The following is an 11,445-nucleotide window of genomic DNA, read 5'->3' as shown; positions in this document are numbered from 1 at the left end:
TCCGACTCCTGTACTTTCTCCCTGCTGGTGCCTCTCTCCTTTCTGGTAGCTCTCTTGCTCCTGCCACCTCTCCCATTCCTGGAGCCTTTCTCGCTCCTGCCGGCTCTCTAGTTGCAGTTTCTGTCACTGCCTTTCTGCTGCTACTTCAGCAAGGAAGAAATTCTGTTGGGGAACCAAAAAGTGAACTTGTCCACAAAAATCTAAAGTGTGTATATGCCATATACCAGCGCATGTAACCTCAATTACAGTTTTGGATCACATTGTTTCAGTAATAACTAAGAAAAAAATTCTGAAAACACGTTCAAAAATAGTGAATTGTAATTGTAATAGTGAACTGTGATTAGACTCTACCTTAGGGGATAGCTCCCGAGGACATCAATGGTACATGGTTTGAACGAGGTCTTGTGGCAAATATTGAGCCTGTCACAATACTCCTACGATACCAACAACTTGACAATAGCAGACATGCATAAAAAGCAACAAACTCACTTACACACATTACTCTATGGCTTGTGTATGTTTTAGTTTTGGTTTCAGTATACACACTGGGTTAAAGGTGGCATTCACTCCCACCCAGTGCTGTATGTACAGCATGCACTAGGTAAAAGGAAACAATTCATTCACATCTGTTACTGTGAGGTTTGTTAAAACCCCTGTGTGTATACAACACAACAGGTAAAAGGAAATAAAAGAAAGAACATGCATTTATAAAGTGCCCATCACATCCTCAGGATGTCCCAAAGTGCTTTACAGTCAATGAAGTACTTCTGAAGTATAGTTGCTGTCGTAGGGAAACACAGCAGCCAATCTGCGCACAGCAAGGTTCCACAAACAGCAATGAGATGAATGACCAGATAATATTTTTTAGTGGTGCTAGTTGAAGGATAAATACTGGCCCGGATACCGGGAGAACTCCCAGCTCTTCTTCGAATAGTGCCGTAAGATCTTTTACGTCCACCTGAGAGGGCAGACAGGGCCTTGGTTTAACATCTCACCTGAAAGATAGCATTTCCGAAAATGTAGTACTCCCTCAGTACTGCACTGTGAAATGTCAGCCTAGATTATGTGCTCAAGTCTCTGGAGTGCAGCTTGAACCCATGCACTTCATAATTTAGTCACTTTTGGTTCTATACAAGTCATTCATATTTTAGTGTCAATCCTTCTGTTTGTACAACATACACTGAGTAAATATAACATATTCACTCATCTGGTATAGCAGAGCTTGTGTATGTCTCCTGTACTTGTATTTCATTCAGGGCCTGTCAAGTGAATTGTCTCCTTTTATATAGTGCACACAGTAGGCATGGAGTGCATAGAAGGTCAGGTCTTAGCCATATGAGGAATTAGTGGTCATTCGGCATTACTGGCATCCTGCTGCTCCCTGTTAGTGCCAACCTGTTGTGCCACTTAATACCAAACAAGTTTTTAACAGCTAAGCTTTATTGACCACTAGCAATGTGTTGGGGTGATAAATATTTGAGACAGGTTTGGGGCATGTGGTTCATTGGGAGCTAATAAAAGTTCTCAGGAAGGGTTCAAGATGAGATTTTTTTTAAGAGAAAACAGGAAATGGATGACTGAGGTCCAGTGCAACATATTCCCACAGAGAATAATAATGAGGTACAGAATGAAGTAACTGTTGATGTCATTTATTATCGTGCCTGATCTACATTCCCTCTCAAAGAAAGTCAGTGTTTACAGCCCATTTATAGTAAATTAGTGCCGAGGTATCAGATCTACAGACTGCCAAAATAAGTGGTGCAATTATGGGAAGTACAGATTGGGGGAGGGGATTAAATGTAAAATGTTTTCAGGCTAATTCTTTGTAATGGTTCTGAAATTGTTGCCATCATCAGGAAGACAAATCACTGGAAACAATGTGGCAATTAAAAAGACAAGAAAATGGTGATGTGGTTGTGCAGTTTATTGTAATGTCAATATGATGAAGGGAGCTGGTGCCCACAGTTCTTCCCCACTCAGTGATTTCCTGATCTTTTTCCACACGGTTGTGGGCAAGACACTGAGCTGTTGGACCAGGTTGCTGTATTGTTCGCATCCTACTTGCCAATTATAAAGTGACATTTCCAGAGGCATTTTTTTATTCATTCATGGGATGTGGGTGTCGCTGGCAAGGTCAGCATTTATTGCCCATCCCTAATTGCCCTTGAGAAGGTGGTGGTAAGCCGCCTTGTTGAACAACTGAGTGGCTTGCTAGGCCATTTCAGAGGGCAGTTAAGAATCAACCACATTGCTGTGGGTCTGAAAACTCATAGGCCAGACCGGGTAAGGATGGCAGGTTTCCTTCCCTAAAGGACATTAGTGAAACCAGATGGGTTTTTACAACAATCCAGTAGTTTCATGGTCTTTATTACTGATACTAGCTTTTTATTCCAGATTTTATTTAATTAATTGAATTTAAATTCCCCAGCTGCCGTGGCAGGATTTAAACTCATGTTTCCGGATTACTAGTCCAGCAACATAACCACTATGCTATTATACCCGTCTCCTTAGCTCCAGAAAGGCCGTTTGGCCTACCGGGACCTAAAGGAAGGGGAATAAGGAAAAATTAAATCTAAAATAAATCTTAAAATGCTAAGTAAAACAGCTGATCCCCTTTAGGCTATTTTATTATTATCTTTGGGCTATTCTAATATCTTAAAAAAGTACTCTATCATGGACTGTACCTCATGGCCCGGCATATCCCTCATTCCTTGATCAGCATAAAACCAGGAAATCAACCTTGGTTCAATGTGGAGTGTAGAAGGCTGTGCCAGGAGCAGCACCTTGCATACTTTAGAATGAGGTATGGAACCTAGCGAAGCTACAACACAGGGCTATGTACCTGCTAATCATTAAAAGCAGAAGGCCACAGGCAGAGTTAAGCAGTCCCACAACTAACCAATCAGAGCAAAGCTCTGTACAGCTATCACGTCCAGTCAAGAAGATGGTGGCCAATCAGGAAACTAACAGTAAGATGAGGCTCTATGAACATCTCAATCTTCAAGTGTGGCGAGTGCAAGAGACAAAGCAAAAGTGTTTGCAGGGGCTTAATTTTAAAACCTAGCCGGGAAGGGGGCAGGGGGGGTCAAATTGAGGTTGGGAAACCCATTAGTACGGGTTTCCCGGACGTCCTTCCGATTTTGATGTAAGGACGTCTTTTATTTCTTTTTGTCGGTTTCCCTTCTGACTGACTGGCTTGATTGACAGGCTGGTCTCAGACGGACGGGAGACCATCCAGGGAGAGGACTTCTTCAGGTAAGTGTGCAGGTAAGTCTTTGTTTGTATGTATGGGGGGAGGCGAGGGGCATGAGTAGGCATAGAAAGGCATGGGTGGGCATAGGTTGTTACAGGGGTCGTGAGTCATTGGGGATGGAATCGGGGATCAGTCACGGGTGGGGTGTCAGGATCAGGGGTCATCGCGGGGGTCCGCAATCGTTGAGGGAGAGGGTCGGAGGATTGGAGTGGGAGGGAGGGTCGGGTGTCGGAGAATCGGAGTAGGGGGAGGATCGGGTGTCGGGGAATCGGAGTAGGGGGAGGATCGGGATAGGAGGATCGGAATTGGGGGAGGATTGGGGGTTGGGGTTCAGAGGATCGGAATGGGGGGAGGATCGGGGTTGAGGGTCCGTGATCGGGGGCCGAGGGTCTGTGATCGGGGATCTGGGGTCCGTGATCGGGGGGGGGTTCCGCAATTGTTGGGGGGTTGGTGCAGGTAGGTTTGTTGGGCCTGGGGGAAGCACTCCTGCTCCTCCGGGCCCACAAGCTGTGCCTTTCTAGGCACCTGCCTGTTAGTCTTGGGCCTTCTCGCCTCCTTTCATGAGGAGTAAAACAGAAGGCCCGGGAATCCCAGCCCTCTGGGATTGAAATCAGGAAGTCCAGAAAAATGGAGGCCTGAAACCTACTTGAAAGGTTTTAAGGCCCAACCCGCCTCCTGGGAGCGGGTTGGTCGCCTGGCCCTCTTCCCGCACCGGTGAAAACCGAAAATGGGTGGGTTGGGGGTGGGTCTGAAATGGTGGCAATTTTCAATGCCTCCCGCCCCTAACCCACCCGTTTTTCAATGTTAAAATTGAGGCCCAAGTATCTGCAGCTTACTCGGCCTAGTCCCTAGGTCCCCACCATCATAGATACCAATGTCCAGTTCACTCCATGTGACATTAAGAAGTGGCTAAGTGCACCAGACATAGCAGAGTCTATGGGCCCTGACAACGTTCCAGCTGTAGTGCTGATGTCCTGCGCAGCAGATCTAGCTGCTCCCCTAACCAAGCAGTTCCAACTATGACACAGGTATCTACGCAACATTGTATAAGATTGCCCAGACATGTGCTACCCGTGCAAAAAAAGATAAATCTAACCTGGCCAAATACTGCCCTATCAGCACACTCCCAATCATCAGTAAAGTGATGGAAGGAGTCATCAGGAGACACCTACTCACCTGCTCACAGATGCTTTGTTTGGGTTTCACCAGAACCACTCAGATTCATACCTCCTCACAGTCTTGATTCAGATGTGGATGGAAGAGCTGAATGCAGAGGAGAGGTGAAAGTAGTTGCCCTCGACATCAAGGCAGCATTACAATGAGTATGGCATCAAGAAGCCCTAGAAAAGCTGATCAATAATTGTCAAATGGAAAACTCCAGTAGCTGAAGTCACACCTAATGCAAAGAAAGATGATTGCACTTGTTGGAGACACTCGTTTCAGCCCCCGGATATCACTGCACAAGTTCCTCAGAGAAGCGTCCTTGGCCGAACCATCTTCAGCTGCTTCATCAATAATCTTCTCTTCATCATAAGGTCAGTAGTGGGGCTGTTCAGTGATGATTCCACAGTGTTCAGCTCCGTTGACAATTCCTCCAATAATGAAGCAACCTGTGGCAACCTAGAGCAGGACTTGGATAACATCCAGGCTTGGGCTGACAAGTGGTAGGTAACATTCATGCCACATAAGTGCCAGGAAAACCATCTTCACAAGAGAAATCCCAGCCATCTCCCCTTGACCTTCGGTGGCACCACCATTTCCAAGTTCCTCACCATCAACATCTTAGGGGTTACCATTGACCAGAAGCTTAACTGGGGACCAGACATATCAACAAATTTTCTACAAGAGCAGGGAAGTGGCTGCGTACTCTGTGACAATTGGCTCACTTTCTGTTCCCTCAAAGCCTCGTCACCATCTTTGGTAAACCAATATACCCAGAACTAATTATTGTATTAATGAGATGACTGTAATTAGATTATGTGACCACACAAGGGGAAGATTTCTTCCCTCTATGCTTGTGCAACAAAATTGTAAATCTGTTTCTAAATAACAATTTTATGATTTTGCTATCTGTAATGCATAAAGGATTCTGTCACCTGGAATGTTATACCTATAAGTCAGCAAATGTCTTATATATGAAAAAAATAAAAGCAAAGTAAAGTCTCTATATTAGACCAAAATTACTACAATCTTAGCAGTAAAACTATTTTTGAAGAACTTATATAGTGTAACCTTCAAATTTAAGCTTTCTTTCAACACACAGACCTACGTGTAGGATTCATAATCTGAACAGATATTTTCCAGCCAGGAGACTTAATATGGAATACAGTTCGTACTGTATTGTTCTGCACCCCAGCAGGCCAGTCCCCTTGTGAGAAAGTGCCCTCTGCAGTGTGAGACAAGAGAGAGAACGGTTTGCTGGTAAGCTCGGGTTGGCAGCAGTCTTGTGCGATTTGTCAGTAGAAGAGACCTTCGACCTCTTGGATGTAGGGGAAACATCATCGCAGGGAGCTGCTGAGACAGAAGTAGGTGTATTAAAGTTGCTCACAGCTAGAGATGGAATGCCTTCTGCTTCCCCATAAGTACAGAGTTACCAGCCCCTGGTACACCCCTGGGGATCACAGCATGAAGAGGTGGATTAGGACCCATAGGTTTGAGAAGAAGAACTAGGATCATAAGAGCACGGTGATCTGTACACACAGTAAACTAATCGTACAATCATAGAAAGGAATGGAATGAGGCCATTCAGCCCATCGAGTCCGCGCTGGCTCTATGAAAGAGCAATCCAGCTAGTTTCTCTCCCCCACCCGAAATGTGTAGCCCTGCAAATTTTTTTGCTTTCAACTACATATCCAGTTCCCTTTTGAAGGCTATGATTGAACCTGCCTCCACCACCCCCTCGGGCAGTGCATTCCAGATCCTAATCACTCGCTATGTAAAAAAGTTTTTCCTCATGTCACTTTTGGTTCTTTTGCCAATCAACCTAAATCTATGTCCTCTGGATCTTGACCCTTCCACCAATGGGAACAGTTTCTCTCTATCTACTCTGTCTAGACCCTTCATGATTTTGAACACCTCTATCAAATCTCCTCACAACTGTCTCTGTTCCAAGGAGAACAACCCCAGCTTCTCCAATCTACCCACATAACTAAAGTCCCTCATCCCTGGAATCATTCTAGTAAATCTCTTCTGCACCCTCTCTAAGGCCTTCACATCTTTTCTAAAATGCGGTGCCCAGAACTGGACACAAAACTCCAGTTGTGGCCGAACCAGCGTTTTATAAAGGTTCATCATGGTTTCCATATTTTAGTACTCTATGCCTCTATTTATAAAGCCCAGGATCCCGTATGCTTTTTTAACCGCTTTCTCAACCTGCCCTGCCACCTTCAACGATTTGTGCATAAATAATCCCAGATCACTCTGTTCCTGTACTCCTTTTAGAGTTGTGCCCTCCAGTTTATATTGCCTCTCCTCGTTCTTCCTACCGAAATGTATCACGTCGCATTTTTCTGCGTTAAATTTCATCTGCCACGTGTCTATCCATGCCACCAGCTTGTCTATATCCTCTTGAAGTCTATCACTATCCTCCTCACTGTTTACTACCGTTCCAAGTTTTGTATCATCTGCAAATTTTGAAATTGTGGCCTGTACACCCAAATCCAAGTCATTAATATAGATCAAGAAAAGCAGTGGTCCCAGCACTGACCCCCTGGGGAACACAACTGTACACCTGCCTCCAGTTTGAAAAACAACCGTTCACCACTACTCTCTGTTTCCTGTCCCTTAGCCAATTTTATATCCATGTTGCTATTGCTCCCTTTAGTCCATGGGCCGCAATCCTGATGATAAGCCTACCGTGCGGCACTTTATCAAACGCCTTTTGAAAATCCATATACACGTCAACTGCATTGCCCTCATCTACCCTCTCTGTTACCTCATCAAAAAACTCTTATCAGGTTTGTTAAACATGATTTGCCTTTAGCAAATCCATGCTGGCTTTCCCTAATCAATCCACACTCATCCAAGTGACTGTTAATTCTGTCCTGGATTATCGTTTCTAAAAGTTTCCCCACCACTGAGGTTAAACTGACTGGCCTGTAGTTGCTGGGTTTATCCTTACACCCTTTGAACAAGGGTGTAACATTTGCAATTCTCCAGTCCTCTGGCACCATCCCCGTACCTATGGATGTTTGGAAGATTATGGCCAGTACCTCCGTAATTTCCACCCTTACTACCCTCAACAACCTAGGATGCATCCCATCCGGACCGGGTGACTTATCTACTTTAAGTACAGCTAGCCTTTCAAATACCTCTTCATCATCAATTTTTAGCCCATCCAGTATCTCAACTATATCGTCCTTTACTGAGGCTCTGGCAGCATCTTCTTCCTTGGTAAAGACAGATGCAAAGTACTCATTTAGTACGTCGGCCATCCCCTCTGCCTCCATGAGTAGATCTCCTTTATGGTCCCTAATCGGCCCCACCCCTCCTCTTACTACCTGTTTACTGTTTACATGCCTGTTGAAGACTTTTGGACTCCCTTTTATGTTGGCCGCCAGTCTATTCTCATACTCTCTCTTTGCCCCTCTTATTTCCTTTTCCACTTCCCCTCTGAACTTTCTATATTCAGCCTGGTTCTCACTTGTGTTATCAACCTGACATCTGTCATACGTCCCTTTTTTCTATTTCATCTTACTCACTATCTCTTTTGTCACCCAGGGAGCTCTGGCTTAAGTTGCCCTACCTTTCTGCCTCCTGGGAATGTGCCTAGACTATACCCGAATCATCTTCTCTTTAAAGGCCGTCCATTGTTCAATTACAGTTTTGCCTGCCAATCTTTGATTCCAATTTACCCGGGCCAGATCTGTTCTCATCCCATTGAAAATGGCCCTCCTCCAATTGAGTGGTTTTCCTTTCGAGTCGACTGTGTCCTTTTCCATAGCTATTCTAAACCTTATGATACTATGATTGCCGTTCCCTAAATGATCCCCCACTGACACTTGCTCCACTTGGCCCACCTCATTCCCTAGAACCAAGTCCAGCAATGCCTCCTTTCTCGTTGGGCCGGAAACGAACTGGTTAAGAAAGTTATCCTGATCACATTTCAAAACTGCTTTCCCCTCTTTGCCCCTTATAATATTATTATCCCAGTCTATATTAGGATAGTTATGGTCCCATTCACTTGGTGGTGCCCAGATCCATTATGTCATACATAAATAAACCTTGTCACACATCACAGTTCTGTGCATACACACCATTAAAGGCACAGAGATACTTATGGCATATACACAGACTTGTACAGTAATGCAAACCAAACTAAACATTGCTACTAATTAAGCAGGCTATGCCTGTTCTGTAAACACCAATGGATGTGCATGTTGATGAGCTACTGGTTAGGTGCAGAGCAACAGAGGACAAGCAGATAGGACAGACCCAACACAAAAGAAGCATCCCCCATTTTCCATTTGGTGTAATATATTCTACAACAAAGGTCAGGAGCAATGTTCACTAGTAGATAACTTATTGCATCAATCAGTATTGACAGCAATTAACAAAGCCTTAACTGGTATTGGCAAACCAGTCAGCATTAAAATAATGAGTGCACATTAGTGCTAATAAATATTTTTTTCACAGAGCAGAAAACTGATAATAGTAGTGATGCTGCTGTTGTTTTTCTCCCAGTTTTCTGCCCCTTTTAACAGTAACTCCCAAGGATGCTGGCAACAGAAAACACAGGAATGTACTACTCTTAACGGGTCTTGATGTTATCAGAACTCTTTTTAAAAGGAAGTGAATATTTTCTGTTCATTAAAGTGAAGGGTTCCTGCACAGTTATAGAGTGGTCAAATGCAGAGTAAAAGCTCCTTTTATGTGGGATGATTATCTATATTAAAGGTGATATCTAGATGTAAATTGTTGTACTCGGCTCCAGCCTCAGCCAAGCACTCTCCACTCAAGCACCATGCCAATTCCATTTTCTACATCAGCCATCCTTGAACCCAATGAGACTGCCATTATGGGCAGTTTTTGTAATATGGATCCTTATTTATTTGGAGTTGGGCTGAAACCATCCCACATTCATTTTGCTTAGAACCATTGCAACCATAAGTGAGAGATTTTCAATCCATCCACAAGTGGCTCAGATTGCAGCATACTAATGTTCTGAGAAGCTTTGTGACAAAATAGCAGGATATCAATTTTCTTCTACAATTCTACAATTTCCTCCAAAAGAACTGTGGGAAGGATGTCAACGTACCCCACTCTAATTTACCAGTAAATTATAGAACGATATCAGCAGAGACCCGGCATTGCCCATCTGTTCTCTCATTTAGGAAAATGACATTTGATATAAGGGGAATCTGAAAAGACCAAGGAAGAAACAAATAAAAATGAGGAGAAAATAGTTACATTCATTTTCTTTGAGAGGCACCATCTTCATGAAAAATGGTTGGCAAATTCTGTTTACAAGCTCATGATGTGATGTGCAAATTACTTCAAAAAGCCTCATAGTGCCATATGCGTGTAGCAATATTGTGATGAAAATAACACAATTCTCCTGGCTCTTCTCCCTCTCCAAACAGAAGCAAGTTTGCCAAACACTTTTTCATGAAGACAATTTCCTTTTAAATGTAGCCATGAAGAAAATAAGAATGACCAGATGCAACTTGTAGAACAACTGCATCTCACTGCTGTTTGGCAATAAACTAGGGAGGGATAAATCTCCCAATCAATGAGGGTGGGGGAGTACATACCACTATTAAGTTAATGTTGATGTTATGTTTTAACTTTGTTTTTAATTTAATTTAATTTACATACTATTATAAAAATGATTACAAGCAAAAGGAACTAACTCATAATTCCAGAAGGGGTCATTGCTGAGCAAAATGGTTCCTCATGTTCTGAGACTGTGCGACTTTAATGAATAGTACACGAGCACCATGTACTTGGGTGATCAATTACATGAGTTACTGTGCTAGTCAGCATAATAATTTACATGCTTTAGATACTGTCTGGGAAGGAACTTAGGGAAGCCTGGCCTTCGACCTTTTAAACACCCGAGTCTGCTTAAAGTGACAGAGAAAAATTAGAAGCATGCAAAACTGCTACTTGGGAAATTCTCAATTGATGACTAAATAATCTACATCCATTGTTTACAGCTGCTTTGCCACCCACAACTGCTCACTTATACTGCTCTCTAGGGCAGCCTAGTAGCACTTGTGCTAGAGCCAGTGTCTGCAGAGTGAAAAGAGGGCAGCCAAGGCAACCTAGGCAGCTACCTCAGAAAGTTATATTTGCTTCTTGATTTGTAAACATAAGTAATACTATTCCATCAGGACTGTGTGAGGAATGTAGACCTTGAAATTATGCTGTGTGATATTAGTGTACGATTACTTAATGCATTCGTATGAAATTTCTCTGTCCATCATTTTAATGGGGACATTAACCCATTTATTCTAAGGACTTTAATAACTTCCTGCAATATAGAATGGCAGAGAAAGTTTTTTATCTCCCAAATGGTACAAGACTAACAAATGTTAGCATCAGTAAATCCGTGACCCTGACAATGGTCCTGGGTTTGGTGCTCCCCGTTCCATGTTATTTTTAACCGTGATCAAAGGTACACCTTTTGGCCTGTTCTGAGATGGGATAAAATGAAAACAGTAATTCCTACAATGCTGTGCTTGTCGTGTAGAAAATTTTGGTTGCAGTAGGCACCAAAAAATTTTCAAAGCTAGAAACTAGTTTATGGTTGTAACTCAGTGGTACACACATCCTGGGTGAGAGTTTTCCACAAGTGAGGTGCGGCAAAGAAATAAAGTCTGAGCTGTAATGAATGAAACAGCAGCCTGTATGGTGATGCACAGTTTGTAGGACTGCTTTGCAAAAAGTCCCAGTGGATGTTCACTGCAGCCCTGTCTGGACTGGAGTGCTGCCAGTGTCATAACAAAGCAAGCTGCTGCTTGAAGCTCTGTTTTCTACTTATCACAACAATGTATTAGAGTGGAGCAGGTGGCCATTCATTCATTTCAACACAGAAATAGCGGCTTAGAAACTCGTTGATGCTGCACCCATTTTACAGGTGTAAAAGGGCGTCTAGGCGTCCAACATGACCGGCGGCATGCGCATGCACATTCTGCACTGGAAGTGCACCTCCTGTCATATTGGTAAAGGCTAAAGTATAGGTGTCCAGG

At 43.4% G+C, this 11,445-nt stretch overlaps 1 protein-coding gene across 2 annotated transcripts in view; it reads right to left on the bottom strand.

The window, feature by feature from the left end:
* Positions 1-11,445, bottom strand: part of eif2b3 (eukaryotic translation initiation factor 2B, subunit 3 gamma) — a 135,471-nt gene that overhangs the window by 114,053 nt on the left and 9,973 nt on the right. The window contains exon 1 of one of the 2 annotated variants that reach the window (XM_067990089.1): positions 352-435. The exons of the other annotated variant lie outside the window; for it this stretch is intronic. The gene's annotated coding sequence lies outside the window, so the exon portion shown is untranslated. Of the gene's footprint in view, positions 1-351; positions 436-11,445 lie in introns of those variants that run through there. 2 annotated transcript variants of the gene reach the window in all.

The sequence above is a fragment of the Heptranchias perlo genome, chromosome 9, assembly GCF_035084215.1.
Source record: "Heptranchias perlo isolate sHepPer1 chromosome 9, sHepPer1.hap1, whole genome shotgun sequence".
In the NCBI taxonomy this organism is placed as follows: domain Eukaryota; kingdom Metazoa; phylum Chordata; class Chondrichthyes; order Hexanchiformes; family Hexanchidae; genus Heptranchias; species Heptranchias perlo.
The sequence above is the reverse complement of the archived record's forward strand: the minus strand, read 5'-3'. Positions and strand labels throughout refer to the sequence as shown.